Genomic DNA, 16,789 nt, shown 5'->3' with positions numbered 1-16,789 from the left:
TAGACCAGATCACCTTTATTTAACCAGGTAGACCAGATCACATTTATTTAACCAGGTAGACCAGATCACCTTTATTTAACCATGTAGACCAGATCACCTTTATTTAACCAGGTAGACCAGATCACCTTTATCTAACCAGGTAGACCAGATCACCTTTATTTAACCATGTAGACCAGATCACCTTTATTTAACCAGGTAGACCAGATCACCTTGATCTAACCAGGTAGACCAGATCACCTTTATTTAACCAGGTAGACCGGATCACCTTTATTTAACCAGGTAGACCAGATCACCTTTATTTAACCAGGTAGACCAGATCACCTTTATTTAACCAGGTAGACCGGATCACCTTTATTTAACCAGGTAGACCAGATCACCTTTATTTAACCAGGTAGACCAGATCACCTTTATTTAACCAGGTAGACCAGATCACCTTTATTTAACCAGGTAGACCAGATCACCTTTATTTAACCAGGTAGACCAGATCACCTTTATTTAACCAGGTAGACCAGATCACCTTTATTTAGCCAGGTAGACCAGATCACCTTTATTTAACCAGGTAGACCAGATCACCTTTATTTAACCAGGTAGACTAGATCACCTTTATTTAACCAGGTAGACTAGATCACCTTTATTTAACCAGGTAGACCAGATCACCTTTATTTAACCAGGTAGAACAGATCACCTTTATTTAAACCAGGTAGACCAGATCACCTTTATTTAACCAGGTAGACCAGATCACCTTTATTTAACCAGGTAGACCAGATCACCTTTATTTAACCAGGTAGACCAGATCACCTTTATTTAACCAGGTAGACTAGATCACCTTTATTTAACCAGGTAGACTAGATCACCTTTATTTAACCAGGTAGACTAGATCACCTTTATTTAATCAGGTAGATCAGATCACCTTTATTTAACCAGGTAGACCAGATCACCTTTATTTAACCAGGTAGACCAGATCACCTTTATTTAACCAGGTAGACCAGATCACCTTTATTTAACCAGGTAGACCAGATCACCTTTATTTAACCAGGTAGACCAGATCACCTTTATTTAACCAGGTAGACCAGATCACCTTTATTTAACCAGGTAGACCAGATCACCTTTATTTAACCGGGTAGACCAGATCACCTTTATTTAACCAGGTAGACCAGATCACCTTTATTTAACCAGGTAGACCAGATCACCTTTATTTAACCGGGTAGACCAGATCACCTTTATATAACCGGGTAGACCGGATCACCTTTATTTAACCAGGTAGACCGGATCACCTTTATTTAACCGGGTAGACCAGATCACCTTTATTTAACCGGTAGACCAGATCACCTTTATTTAACCAGGTAGACCGGATCACCTTTATTTAACCAGGTAGACCAGATCACCTTTATTTAACCAGGTAGACCAGATCACCTTTATTTAACCAGGTAGACCGGATCACCTTTATTTAACCAGGTAGACCAGATCACCTTTATTTAACCAGGTAGACCAGATCACCTTTATTTAACCAGGTAGACCAGATCACCTTTATTTAACCAGGTAGACCAGATCACCTTTATTTAACCAGGTAGACCAGATCACCTTTATTTAACCAGGTAGACCAGATCACCTTTATTTAACCAGGTAGACCAGATCACCTTTATTTAACCAGGTAGACCAGATCACCTTTATTTAACCAGGTAGACTAGATCACCTTTATTTAACCAGGTAGACCAGATCACCTTTATTTAACCAGGTAGGCCAGATCACCTTTATTTAACCAGGTAGACCAGATCACCTTTATTTAACCAGGTAGACCAGATCACCTTTATTTAACCAGGTAGGCCAGATCACCTTTATTTAACCAGGTAGACCAGATCACCTTTATTTAACCAGGTAGGCCAGATCACCTTTATTTAACCAGGTAGATAAGATCACCTTTATTTCACCAGGTAGACCAGATCACCTTTATTTAACCAGGTAGACCAGATCACCTTTATTTAACCAGGTAGACCAGATCACCTTTATTTAACCAGGTAGACCAGATCACCTTTATTTAACCAGGTAGACCAGATCACCTTTATTTAACCAGGTAGACCAGATCACCTTTATTTAACCAGGTAGACCAGATCACCTTTATTTAACCAGGTAGACCAGATCACCTTTATTTAACCAGGTAGACCAGATCACCTTTATTTAACCAGGTAGACCAGATCACCTTTATTTAACCAGGTAGACCAGACCACCTTTATTTAACCAGGTAGACCAGATCACCTTTATTTAACCAGGTAGACCAGACCACCTTTATTTAACCAGGTAGACCAGATCACCTTTATTTAACCAGGTAGACCAGATCACCTTTATTTAACCAGGTAGACCAGATCACCTTTATTTAACCAGGTAGACCAGATCACCTTTATTTAACCAGGTAGACCAGATCACCTTTATTTAACCAGGTAGACCAGATCACCTTTATTTAACCAGGTAGACCAGATCACCTTTATTTAACCAGGTAGACCAGATCACCTTTATTTAACCAGGTAGACCAGATCACCTTTATTTAACCAGGTAGACCAGACCACCTTTATTTAACCAGGTAGACCAGATCACCTTTATTTAACCAGGTAGACCAGATCACCTTTATTTAACCAGGTAGACCAGATCACCTTTATTTAACCAGGTAGACCAGATCACCTTTATTTAACCAGGTAGACCAGATCACCTTTATTTAACCAGGTAGACCAGATCACCTTTATTTAACCAGGTAGACCAGATCACCTTTATTTAACCAGGTAGACCAGATTACCTTTATTTAACCAGGTAGACCAGATCACCTTTATTTAACCAGGTAGACCAGATCACCTTTATTTAACCAGGTAGACCAGATCACCTTTATTTAACCAGGTAGACCAGACCACCTTTATTTAACCAGGTAGAACAGATCACATTTATTTAACCAGGTAGAACAGATCACCTTTATTTAACCAGGTAGACCAGACCACCTTTATTTAACCAGGTAGAGCAGATCACCTTTATTTAACCAGGTAGACCAGATCACCTTTATTTAACCAGGTAGACCAGATCACCTTTATTTAACCAGGTAGAACAGATCACCTTTATTTAACCAGGTAGACCAGATCACCTTTATTTAACCAGGTAGACCAGATCACCTTTATTTAACCAGGTAGACCAGATCACCTTTATTCAACCAGGTAGACCAGATCACCTTTATTTAAACCAGGTAGACCAGATCACCTTTATTTAACCAGGTAGACCAGATCACCTTTATTTAACCAGGTAGACCAGATCACCTTTATTTAACCAGGTAGACCAGATCACCTTTATTTAACCAGGTAGACCAGACCACCTTTATTTAACCAGGTATAACAGATCACCTTTATTTAACCAGGTAGAACAGATCACCTTTATTTAACCAGGTAGACCAGACCACCTTTATTTAACCAGGTAGACCAGATCACCTTTATTTAACCAGGTAGACCAGATCACCTTTATTTAACCAGGTAGACCAGATCACCTTTATTTAACCAGGTAGACCAGATCACATTTATTTAACCAGGTAGAACAGATCACCTTTATTTAACCAGGTAGACCAGATCACCTTTATTTAACCAGGTAGACCAGATCACCTTTATTTAACCAGGTAGACCAGATCACCTTTATTCAACCAGGTAGACCAGATCACCTTTATTTAAACCAGGTAGACCAGATCACCTTTATTTAACCAGGTAGACCAGATCACCTTTATTTAACCAGGTAGACCAGATCACCTTTATATAACCAGGTAGACCAGATCACCTTTATTTAACCAGGTAGACCGGATCACCTTTATTTAACCAGGTAGACCAGATCACCTTTATATAACCAGGTAGACCAGATCACCTTTATTTAACCAGGTAGACCAGATCACCTTTATTTAACCAGGTAGGCCAGATCACCTTTATTTAACCAGGTAGACCAGATCACCTTTATATAACCAGGTAGACCAGATCACCTTTATTTAACCAGGTAGACCAGTTCACCTTTATATAACCAGGTAGGCCAGATCACCTTTATTTAACCGGGTAGACCAGTTCACCTTTATATAACCAGGTAGACCGGATCACCTTTATATAACCAGGTAGACCAGATCACCTTTATTTAACCGGGTAGACCAGTTCACCTTTATTTAACCAGGTAGACCGGATCACCTTTATTTAACCAGGTAGACCGGATCACCTTTATTTAACCAGGTAGACCAGATCACATTTATCTAACCAGGTAGACCGGATCACCTTTATTTAACCAGGTAGACCAGATCACCTTTATTTAACCAGGTAGACCAGATCACCTTTATTTAACCAGGTAGACCAGATCACCTTTATTTAACCAGGTAGACCAGATCACCTTTATTTAACCAGGTAGACCAGTTCACCTTTATATAACCAGGTAGGCCAGATCACCTTTATTTAACCGGGTAGACCAGTTCACCTTTATATAACCAGGTAGACCGGATCACCTTTATATAACCAGGTAGACCAGATCACCTTTATTTAACCGGGTAGACCAGTTCACCTTTATTTAACCAGGTACACCGGATCACCTTTATTTAACCAGGTAGACCGGATCACCTTTATTCAACCAGGTAGACCAGATCACCTTTATTTAACCAGGTAGACCAGATCACCTTTATTTAACCAGGTAGACCAGATCACCTTTATTTAACCAGGTAGACCAGATCACCTTTATTTAACCAGGTAGACCAGATCACCTTTATTTAACCAGGTAGACCAGATCACCTTTATTTAACCAGGTAGACCAGATCACCTTTATTTAACCAGGTAGACCAGATCACCTTTATTTAACCAGGTAGACCAGATCACCTTTATATAACCGGGTAGACCAGATCACCTTTATTTAACCAGGTAGACCGGATCACCTTTATTTAACCAGGTAGACCAGATCACCTTTATTTAACCGGGTAGACCAGATCACCTTTATTTAACCAGGTAGACCGGATCACCTTTATTTAACCAGGTAGACCAGATCACCTTTATTTAACCAGGTAGACCAGATCACCTTTATTTAACCAGGTAGACCGGATCACCTTTATTTAACCAGGTAGACCAGATCACCTTTATTTAACCAGGTAGACCAGATCACCTTTATTTAACCAGGTAGACCAGATCACCTTTATTTAACCAGGTAGACCAGATCACCTTTATTTAACCAGGTAGACCGGATCACCTTTATTTAACCAGGTAGACCAGATCACCTTTATTTAACCAGGTAGACCAGATCACCTTTATTTAACCAGGTAGACCAGTTCACCTTTATATAACCAGGTAGGCCAGATCACCTTTATTTAACCGGGTAGACCAGTTCACCTTTATATAACCAGGTAGACCGGATCACCTTTATATAACCAGGTAGACCAGATCACCTTTATTTAACCGGGTAGACCAGTTCACCTTTATTTAACCAGGTACACCGGATCACCTTTATTTAACCAGGTAGACCGGATCACCTTTATTTAACCAGGTAGACCAGATCACCTTTATTTAACCAGGTAGACCAGATCACCTTTATTTAACCAGGTAGACCAGATCACCTTTATTTAACCAGGTAGACCAGATCACCTTTATTTAACCAGGTAGACCAGATCACCTTTATTTAACCAGGTAGACCAGATCACCTTTATTTAACCAGGTAGACCAGATCACCTTTATTTAACCAGGTAGACCAGATCACCTTTATTTAACCAGGTAGACCAGATCACCTTTATATAACCGGGTAGACCAGATCACCTTTATTTAACCAGGTAGACCGGATCACCTTTATTTAACCAGGTAGACCAGATCACCTTTATTTAACCGGGTAGACCAGATCACCTTTATTTAACCAGGTAGACCGGATCACCTTTATTTAACCAGGTAGACCAGATCACCTTTATTTAACCAGGTAGACCAGATCACCTTTATTTAACCAGGTAGACCAGATCACCTTTATTTAACCAGGTAGACCAGATCACCTTTATTTAACCAGGTAGACCAGATCACCTTTATTTAACCAGGTAGACCAGATCACCTTTATTTAACCAGGTAGACCAGATCACCTTTATTTAACCAGGTAGACCAGATCACCTTTATTTAACCAGGTAGACTAGATCACCTTTATTTAACCAGGTAGACCAGATCACCTTTATTTAACCAGGTAGACCAGATCACCTTTATTTAACCAGGTAGACTAGATCACCTTTATTTAACCAGGTAGACCAGATCACCTTTATTTAACCAGGTAGGCCAGATCACCTTTATTTAACCAGGTAGACCAGATCACCTTTATTTAACCAGGTAGACCAGATCACCTTTATTTAACCAGGTAGGCCAGATCACCTTTATTTAACCAGGTAGACCAGATCACCTTTATTTAACCAGGTAGGCCAGATCACCTTTATTTAACCAGGTAGATCAGATCACCTTTATTTCACCAGGTAGACCAGATCACCTTTATTTAACCAGGTAGACCAGATCACCTTTATTTAACCAGGTAGACCAGATCACCTTTATTTAACCAGGTAGACCAGATCACCTTTATTTAACCAGGTAGACCAGATCACCTTTATTTAACCAGGTAGACCAGATCACCTTTATTTAACCAGGTAGACCAGATCACCTTTATTTAACCAGGTAGACCAGATCACCTTTATTTAACCAGGTAGACCAGATCACCTTTATTTAACCAGGTAGACCAGATCACCTTTATTTAACCAGGTAGACCAGACCACCTTTATTTAACCAGGTAGACCAGATCACCTTTATTTAACCAGGTAGACCAGACCACCTTTATTTAACCAGGTAGACCAGATCACCTTTATCTAACCAGGTAGACCAGATCACCTTTATTTAACCAGGTAGACCAGACCACCTTTATTTAACCAGGTAGAACAGATCACATTTATTTAACCAGGTAGAACAGATCACCTTTATTTAACCAGGTAGACCAGACCACCTTTATTTAACCAGGTAGACCAGATCACCTTTATTTAACCAGGTAGACCAGATCACCTTTATTTAACCAGGTAGACCAGATCACCTTTATTTAACCAGGTAGACCAGATCACCTTTATTTAACCAGGTAGAACAGATCACCTTTATTTAACCAGGTAGACCAGATCACCTTTATTTAACCAGGTAGACCAGATCACCTTTATTTAACCAGGTAGACCAGATCACCTTTATTCAACCAGGTAGACCAGATCACCTTTATTTAAACCAGGTAGACCAGATCACCTTTATTTAACCAGGTAGACCAGATCACCTTTATTTAACCAGGTAGACCAGATCACCTTTATTTAACCAGGTAGACCAGATCACCTTTATTTAACCAGGTAGACCAGACCACCTTTATTTAACCAGGTAGAACAGATCACCTTTATTTAACCAGGTAGAACAGATCACCTTTATTTAACCAGGTAGACCAGACCACCTTTATTTAACCAGGTAGACCAGATCACCTTTATTTAACCAGGTAGACCAGATCACCTTTATTTAACCAGGTAGACCAGATCACCTTTATTTAACCAGGTAGACCAGATCACATTTATTTAACCAGGTAGAACAGATCACCTTTATTTAACCAGGTAGACCAGATCACCTTTATTTAACCAGGTAGACCAGATCACCTTTATTTAACCAGGTAGACCAGATCACCTTTATTTAACCAGGTAGACCAGATCACCTTTATTTAACCAGGTAGACCAGTTCACCTTTATATAACCAGGTAGGCCAGATCACCTTTATTTAACCGGGTAGACCAGTTCACCTTTATATAACCAGGTAGACCGGATCACCTTTATATAACCAGGTAGACCAGATCACCTTTATTTAACCGGGTAGACCAGTTCACCTTTATTTAACCAGGTACACCGGATCACCTTTATTTAACCAGGTAGACCGGATCACCTTTATTTAACCAGGTAGACCAGATCACATTTATCTAACCAGGTAGACCGGATCACCTTTATTTAACCAGGTAGACCAGATCACCTTTATTTAACCAGGTAGACCAGATCACCTTTATTTAACCAGGTAGACCAGATCACCTTTATTTAACCAGGTAGACCAGATCACCTTTATTTAACCAGGTAGACCGGATCACCTTTATTTAACCAGGTAGACCAGATCACCTTTATTTAACCAGGTAGACCAGATCACCTTTATTTAACCAGGTATGCCAGATCACCTTTATTTAACCAGGTAGACCAGATCACCTTTATTTAACCAGGTAGACCAGATCACCTTTATTTAACCAGGTAGACCAGATCACCTTTATTTAACCAGGTAGACCAGATCACCTTTATTTAACCAGGTAGACCAGATCACCTTTATTTAACCAGGTAGACCAGATCACCTTTATTTAACCAGGTAGACCAGATCACCTTTATTTAACCAGGTAGACCGGATCACCTTTATTTAACCAGGTAGACCAGATCACATTTATTTAACCAGGTAGACCGGATCACCTTTATTTAACCAGGTAGACCAGATCACCTTTATTTAACCAGGTAGACCAGATCACCTTTATTTAACCGGGTAGACCGGATCACCTTTATTTAACCAGGTAGACCAGATCACCTTTATTTAACCAGGTAGACCGGATCACCTTTATTTAACCAGGTAGACCAGATCACCTTTATTTAACCAGGTAGACCAGATCACCTTTATTTAACCAGGTAGACCAGATCACCTTTATTTATCCAGGTAGACCAGATCACCTTTATTTAACCAGGTAGACCGGATCACCTTTATTTAACCAGGTAGACCGGATCACCTTTATTTAACCAGGTAGACCAGATCACATTTATCTAACCAGGTAGACCGGATCACCTTTATTTAACCAGGTAGACCAGATCACCTTTATTTAACCAGGTAGACCAGATCACCTTTATTTAACCAGGTAGACCGGATCACCTTTATTTAACCAGGTAGACCGGATCACCTTTATTTAACCAGGTAGACCGGATCACCTTTATTTAACCAGGTAGACCGGATCACCTTTATTTAACCAGGTAGACCGGATCACCTTTATTTAACCAGGTAGACCGGATCACCTTTATTTAACCAGGTAGACCGGATCACCTTTATTTAACCAGGTAGACCAGATCACCTTTATTTAACCAGGTAGACCAGATCACCTTTATTTAACCAGGTAGACCAGATCACCTTTATTTAACCAGGTAGACCGGATCACCTTTATTTAACCAGGTAGACCAGATCACCTTTATTTAACCAGGTAGACCTGATCACCTTTATTTAACCAGGTAGACCAGATCACCTTTATTTAACCAGGTAGACCGGATCACCTTTATTTATCCAGGTAGACCAGATCACCTTTATTTAACCAGGTAGACCAGATCACCTTTATTTAACCAGGTAGACCAGATCACCTTTATTTAACCAGGTAGACCGGATCACCTTTATTTAACCAGGTAGACCAGATCACCTTTATTTAACCAGGTAGACCAGACCACCTTTATTTAACCAGGTAGACCAGATCACCTTTATTTAACCAGGTAGACCAGATCACCTTTATTTAACCAGGTAGACCAGATCACCTTTATTTAACCAGGTAGACCGGATCACCTTTATTTAACCAGGTAGACCAGATTACCTTTATTTAACCAGGTAGACCAGATCACCTTTATTTAACCAGGTAGACCAGATCACCTTTATTTAACCAGGTAGACCGGATCACCTTTATTTAACCAAGTAGACCAGATCACCTTTATTTAACCAGGTAGACCAGATCACCTTTATTTAACCAGGTAGACCAGATCACCTTTATTTAACCAGGTAGACCAGATCACCTTTATTTAACCAGGTAGACCGGATCACCTTTATTTAACCAGGTAGACCAGATCACCTTTATTTAACCAGGTAGACCAGATCACCTTTATTTATATTATTATTATTATTATTATTTAACCAGGTAGACCGGATCACCTTTATTTAACCAGGTAGACCAGATCACCTTTATTTAACCAGGTAGACCAGATCACCTTTATTTAACCAGGTAGACCAGATCACCTTTATTTAACCAGGTAGACCAGATCACCTTTATTTAACCAGGTAGACCAGATCACCTTTATTTAACCAGGTAGACCAGATCACCTTTATTTAACCAGGTAGACCAGACCACCTTTATTTAACCAGGTAGACCAGATCACCTTTATTTAACCAGGTAGACCAGACCACCTTTATTTAACCAGGTAGACCAGATCACCTTTATCTAACCAGGTAGACCAGATCACCTTTATTTAACCAGGTAGACCAGACCACCTTTATTTAACCAGGTAGAACAGATCACATTTATTTAACCAGGTAGAACAGATCACCTTTATTTAACCAGGTAGACCAGACCACCTTTATTTAACCAGGTAGACCAGATCACCTTTATTTAACCAGGTAGACCAGATCACCTTTATTTAACCAGGTAGACCAGATCACCTTTATTTAACCAGGTAGACCAGATCACCTTTATTTAACCAGGTAGAACAGATCACCTTTATTTAACCAGGTAGACCAGATCACCTTTATTTAACCAGGTAGACCAGATCACCTTTATTTAACCAGGTAGACCAGATCACCTTTATTCAACCAGGTAGACCAGATCACCTTTATTTAAACCAGGTAGACCAGATCACCTTTATTTAACCAGGTAGACCAGATCACCTTTATTTAACCAGGTAGACCAGATCACCTTTATTTAACCAGGTAGACCAGATCACCTTTATTTAACCAGGTAGACCAGACCACCTTTATTTAACCAGGTAGAACAGATCACCTTTATTTAACCAGGTAGAACAGATCACCTTTATTTAACCAGGTAGACCAGACCACCTTTATTTAACCAGGTAGACCAGATCACCTTTATTTAACCAGGTAGACCAGATCACCTTTATTTAACCAGGTAGACCAGATCACCTTTATTTAACCAGGTAGACCAGATCACATTTATTTAACCAGGTAGAACAGATCACCTTTATTTAACCAGGTAGACCAGATCACCTTTATTTAACCAGGTAGACCAGATCACCTTTATTTAACCAGGTAGACCAGATCACCTTTATTCAACCAGGTAGACCAGATCACCTTTATTTAAACCAGGTAGACCAGATCACCTTTATTTAACCAGGTAGACCAGATCACCTTTATTTAACCAGGTAGACCAGATCACCTTTATATAACCAGGTAGACCAGATCACCTTTATTTAACCAGGTAGACCGGATCACCTTTATTTAACCAGGTAGACCAGATCACCTTTATATAACCAGGTAGACCAGATCACCTTTATTTAACCAGGTAGACCAGATCACCTTTATTTAACCAGGTAGGCCAGATCACCTTTATTTAACCAGGTAGACCAGATCACCTTTATATAACCAGGTAGACCAGATCACCTTTATTTAACCAGGTAGACCAGTTCACCTTTATATAACCAGGTAGGCCAGATCACCTTTATTTAACCGGGTAGACCAGTTCACCTTTATATAACCAGGTAGACCGGATCACCTTTATATAACCAGGTAGACCAGATCACCTTTATTTAACCGGGTAGACCAGTTCACCTTTATTTAACCAGGTAGACCGGATCACCTTTATTTAACCAGGTAGACCGGATCACCTTTATTTAACCAGGTAGACCAGATCACATTTATCTAACCAGGTAGACCGGATCACCTTTATTTAACCAGGTAGACCAGATCACCTTTATTTAACCAGGTAGACCAGATCACCTTTATTTAACCAGGTAGACCAGATCACCTTTATTTAACCAGGTAGACCAGATCACCTTTATTTAACCAGGTAGACCAGTTCACCTTTATATAACCAGGTAGGCCAGATCACCTTTATTTAACCGGGTAGACCAGTTCACCTTTATATAACCAGGTAGACCGGATCACCTTTATATAACCAGGTAGACCAGATCACCTTTATTTAACCGGGTAGACCAGTTCACCTTTATTTAACCAGGTACACCGGATCACCTTTATTTAACCAGGTAGACCGGATCACCTTTATTTAACCAGGTAGACCAGATCACATTTATCTAACCAGGTAGACCGGATCACCTTTATTTAACCAGGTAGACCAGATCACCTTTATTTAACCAGGTAGACCAGATCACCTTTATTTAACCAGGTAGACCAGATCACCTTTATTTAACCAGGTAGACCAGATCACCTTTATTTAACCAGGTAGACCGGATCACCTTTATTTAACCAGGTAGACCAGATCACCTTTATTTAACCAGGTAGACCAGATCACCTTTATTTAACCAGGTATGCCAGATCACCTTTATTTAACCAGGTAGACCAGATCACCTTTATTTAACCAGGTAGACCAGATCACCTTTATTTAACCAGGTAGACCAGATCACCTTTATTTAACCAGGTAGACCAGATCACCTTTATTTAACCAGGTAGACCAGATCACCTTTATTTAACCAGGTAGACCAGATCACCTTTATTTAACCAGGTAGACCAGATCACCTTTATTTAACCAGGTAGACCGGATCACCTTTATTTAACCAGGTAGACCAGATCACATTTATTTAACCAGGTAGACCGGATCACCTTTATTTAACCAGGTAGACCAGATCACCTTTATTTAACCAGGTAGACCAGATCACCTTTATTTAACCGGGTAGACCGGATCACCTTTATTTAACCAGGTAGACCAGATCACCTTTATTTAACCAGGTAGACCGGATCACCTTTATTTAACCAGGTAGACCAGATCACCTTTATTTAACCAGGTAGACCAGATCACCTTTATTTAACCAGGTAGACCAGATCACCTTTATTTATCCAGGTAGACCAGATCACCTTTATTTAACCAGGTAGACCGGATCACCTTTATTTAACCAGGTAGACCGGATCACCTTTATTTAACCAGGTAGACCAGATCACATTTATCTAACCAGGTAGACCGGATCACCTTTATTTAACCAGGTAGACCAGATCACCTTTATTTAACCAGGTAGACCAGATCACCTTTATTTAACCAGGTAGACCAGATCACCTTTATTTAACCAGGTAGACCAGATCACCTTTATTTAACCAGGTAGACCGGATCACCTTTATTTAACCAGGTAGACCGGATCACCTTTATTTAACCAGGTAGACCGGATCACCTTTATTTAACCAGGTAGACCGGATCACCTTTATTTAACCAGGTAGACCGGATCACCTTTATTTAACCAGGTAGACCAGATCACCTTTATTTAACCAGGTAGACCAGATCACCTTTATTTAACCAGGTAGACCAGATCACCTTTATTTAACCAGGTAGACCGGATCACCTTTATTTAACCAGGTAGACCAGATCACCTTTATTTAACCAGGTAGACCTGATCACCTTTATTTAACCAGGTAGACCAGATCACCTTTATTTAACCAGGTAGACCGGATCACCTTTATTTATCCAGGTAGACCAGATCACCTTTATTTAACCAGGTAGACCAGATCACCTTTATTTAACCAGGTAGACCAGATCACCTTTATTTAACCAGGTAGACCGGATCACCTTTATTTAACCAGGTAGACCAGATCACCTTTATTTAACCAGGTAGACCAGACCACCTTTATTTAACCAGGTAGACCAGATCACCTTTATTTAACCAGGTAGACCAGATCACCTTTATTTAACCAGGTAGACCAGATCACCTTTATTTAACCAGGTAGACCGGATCACCTTTATTTAACCAGGTAGACCAGATTACCTTTATTTAACCAGGTAGACCAGATCACCTTTATTTAACCAGGTAGACCAGATCACCTTTATTTAACCAGGTAGACCGGATCACCTTTATTTAACCAAGTAGACCAGATCACCTTTATTTAACCAGGTAGACCAGATCACCTTTATTTAACCAGGTAGACCAGATCACCTTTATTTAACCAGGTAGACCAGATCACCTTTATTTAACCAGGTAGACCGGATCACCTTTATTTAACCAGGTAGACCAGATCACCTTTATTTAACCAGGTAGAGCAGATCACCTTTATTTAACCAGGTAGACCGGATCACCTTTATTTAACCAGGTAGACCAGATCACCTTTATTTAACCAGGTAGACCGGATCACCTTTATTTAACCAGGTAGACCAGATCACCTTTATTTAACCAGGTAGACCAGATCACCTTTATTTAACCAGGTAGACCAGATCACCTTTATTTAACCAGGTAGACCGGATCACCTTTATTTAACCAGGTAGACCAGATCACCTTTATTTAACCAGGTAGACCAGATAACCTTTATTTAACCAGGTAGACCAAATCACCTTCATTTAGCCAGGTAGACCAGATCACCTTTATTTAACCAGGTAGACCAGATCACCTTTATTTGACCAGGTAGGCCAGATCACCTTTATTTAACCAGGTAGACCAGATCACATTTATCTAACCAGGTAGACCGGATCACCTTTATTTAACCAGGTAGACCGGATCACCTTTATTTAACCAGGTATGCCAGATCACCTTTATTTAACCAGGTAGACCGGATCACCTTTATTTAACCAGGTAGACCGGATCACCTTTATTTAACCAGGTAGACCAGATCACCTTTATTTAACCAGGTAGACCGGATCACCTTTATTTAACCAGGTAGACCGGATCACCTTTATTTAACCAGGTAGACCAGATCACCTTTATTTAACCAGGTAGACCGGATCACCTTTATTTAACCAGGTAGACCAGATCACCTTCATTTAACCAGGTAGACCGGATCACCTTTATTTAACCAGGTAGACCGGATCACCTTTATTTAACCAGGTAGACCAGATCACATTTATCTAACCAGGTAGACCGGATCACCTTTATTTAACCAGGTAGACCAGATCACCTTTATTTAACCAGGTAGACCAGATCACCTTTATTTAACCAGGTAGACCAGATCACCTTTATTTAACCAGGTAGACCGGATCACCTTTATTTAACCAGGTAGACCAGATCACCTTTATTTAACCAGGTAGACCGGATCACCTTTATTTAACCAGGTAGACCAGATCACCTTTATTTAACCAGGTAGACCGGATCACCTTCATTTAACCAGGTAGACCAGATCACCTTTATTTAACCAGGTAGACCGGATCACCTTTATTTAACCAGGTAGACCAGATCACCTTTATTTAACCAGGTAGACCGGATCACCTTTATTTAACCAGGTAGACCAGATCACCTTTATTTAACCAGGTAGACCAGATCACCTTTATTTAACCAGGTAGACCGGATCACCTTTATTTAACCAGGTAGACCAGATCACCTTTATTTAACCAGGTAGACCAGATCACCTTTATTTAGCGTTTCAATCGGTTACGTCACTTGCTCTGAGACCTTGAAGTAGTAGTTCCCCTTGCTCTGCAAGGGACGCGGCTTTTGTGGAGCGATGGGTAACGATGCTTCGTGGGTGACTGTTGTTGATGTGTGCAGAAGGTCCCTGGTTCGCGCCCGTGTATGGGTGAGGGACGGTTTAAAATTATACTGTTACATTGCAAACCGTCCCCTCGCCCATACCCGGGCGCGAACCAGGGACCTTCTGCACACATCAACAACAGTCACCCACGTTACCCATCGCTCCACAAAAGCCGCGGCCCTAACCGATTGAAACACTATTTAGCGCACCGCTAACTAACCTAGCCGTTTCACATCCGTTACACATGTTGGGAATGTATTTATTTTTGTTGTTCTTTTTTCTTTCCTCTACGTGTGTAAAAGTGACCTGCAGTGTGTAAATATATTGAGGTGTATGATGACCTGCAGTGTGTAAATATATGGAGGTGGAAGGTGACCTGCAGTGTGTAAATATATTGAGGTGTATGGTGACCTGCAGTGTGTATTGAGGTCTATGGTGACCTGCAGTGTGTAAATATATTGAGGTGTATGGTGACCTGCAGTGTGTAAATATATTGAGGGGAATGGTGACCTGCAGTGTGTAAATATATTGAGGTGGAAGGTGGGTGACCTGCAGTGTGTAAATATATTGAGGTGGAAGGTGACCTGCAGTGTGTAAATATATTGAGGTGTATGATGACCTGCAGTGTGTAAATATATTGAGGTGTATGATGACCTGCAGTGTGTAAATATATTGAGGTGTATGGTGACCTGCAGTGTGTAAATATATTGAGGTGTATGATGACCTGCAGTGTGTAAATATATTGAGGTGTATGATGACCTGCAGTGTGTAAATATATTGAGGTGTATGGTGACCTGCAGTGTGTAAATATATTGAGGTGTATGGTGACCTGCAGTGTGTAAATATATTGAGGTGTATGATGACCTGCAGTGTGTAAATATATTGAGGTGTATGATGACCTGCAGTGTGTAAATATATTGAGGTGTATGGTGACCTGCAGTGTGTAAATATATTGAGGTGTATGGTGACCTGCAGTGTGTAAATATATTGAGGTGGAAGGTGACCTGCAGTGTGTAAATATATTGAGGTGTATGGTGACCTGCAGTGTGTAAATATATTGAGGTGTATGGTGACCTGCAGTGTGTAAATATATTGAGGTGTATGGTGACCTGCAGTGTGTAAATATATTGAGGTGGAAGGTGACCTGCAGTGTGTAAATATATTGAGGTGGAAGGTGACCTGCAGTGTGTAAATATATTGAGGTGTATGATGACCTGCAGTGTGTAAATATATTGAGGTGTATGGTGACCTGCAGTGTGTAAATATATTGAGGTGTATGGTGACCTGCAGTGTGTAAATATATTGAGGTGTATGGTGACCTGCAGTGTGTAAATATA

General features: G+C 40.3%; 1 long non-coding RNA gene across 1 annotated transcript; it reads right to left on the bottom strand.

Annotated features, from left to right (window-relative positions):
* Positions 1 to 974: 974 nt before the first annotated feature.
* Positions 975 to 12,749, bottom strand: LOC127919960 (uncharacterized). Its single transcript, XR_008104617.1, has 3 exons — positions 12,671 to 12,749; positions 8,557 to 8,584; positions 975 to 1,302 (listed from the first exon to the last, which is right to left on the bottom strand). It is a non-coding gene; the product is annotated as an uncharacterized LOC127919960 (long non-coding RNA).
* Between the last annotated feature and the right edge of the window lie 4,040 nt (positions 12,750 to 16,789).

The sequence above is a fragment of the Oncorhynchus keta genome, unplaced genomic scaffold (assembly GCF_023373465.1).
Source record: "Oncorhynchus keta strain PuntledgeMale-10-30-2019 unplaced genomic scaffold, Oket_V2 Un_contig_17953_pilon_pilon, whole genome shotgun sequence".
Taxonomy (NCBI): domain Eukaryota; kingdom Metazoa; phylum Chordata; class Actinopteri; order Salmoniformes; family Salmonidae; genus Oncorhynchus; species Oncorhynchus keta.
The sequence above is the reverse complement of the archived record's forward strand: the minus strand, read 5'-3'. Positions and strand labels throughout refer to the sequence as shown.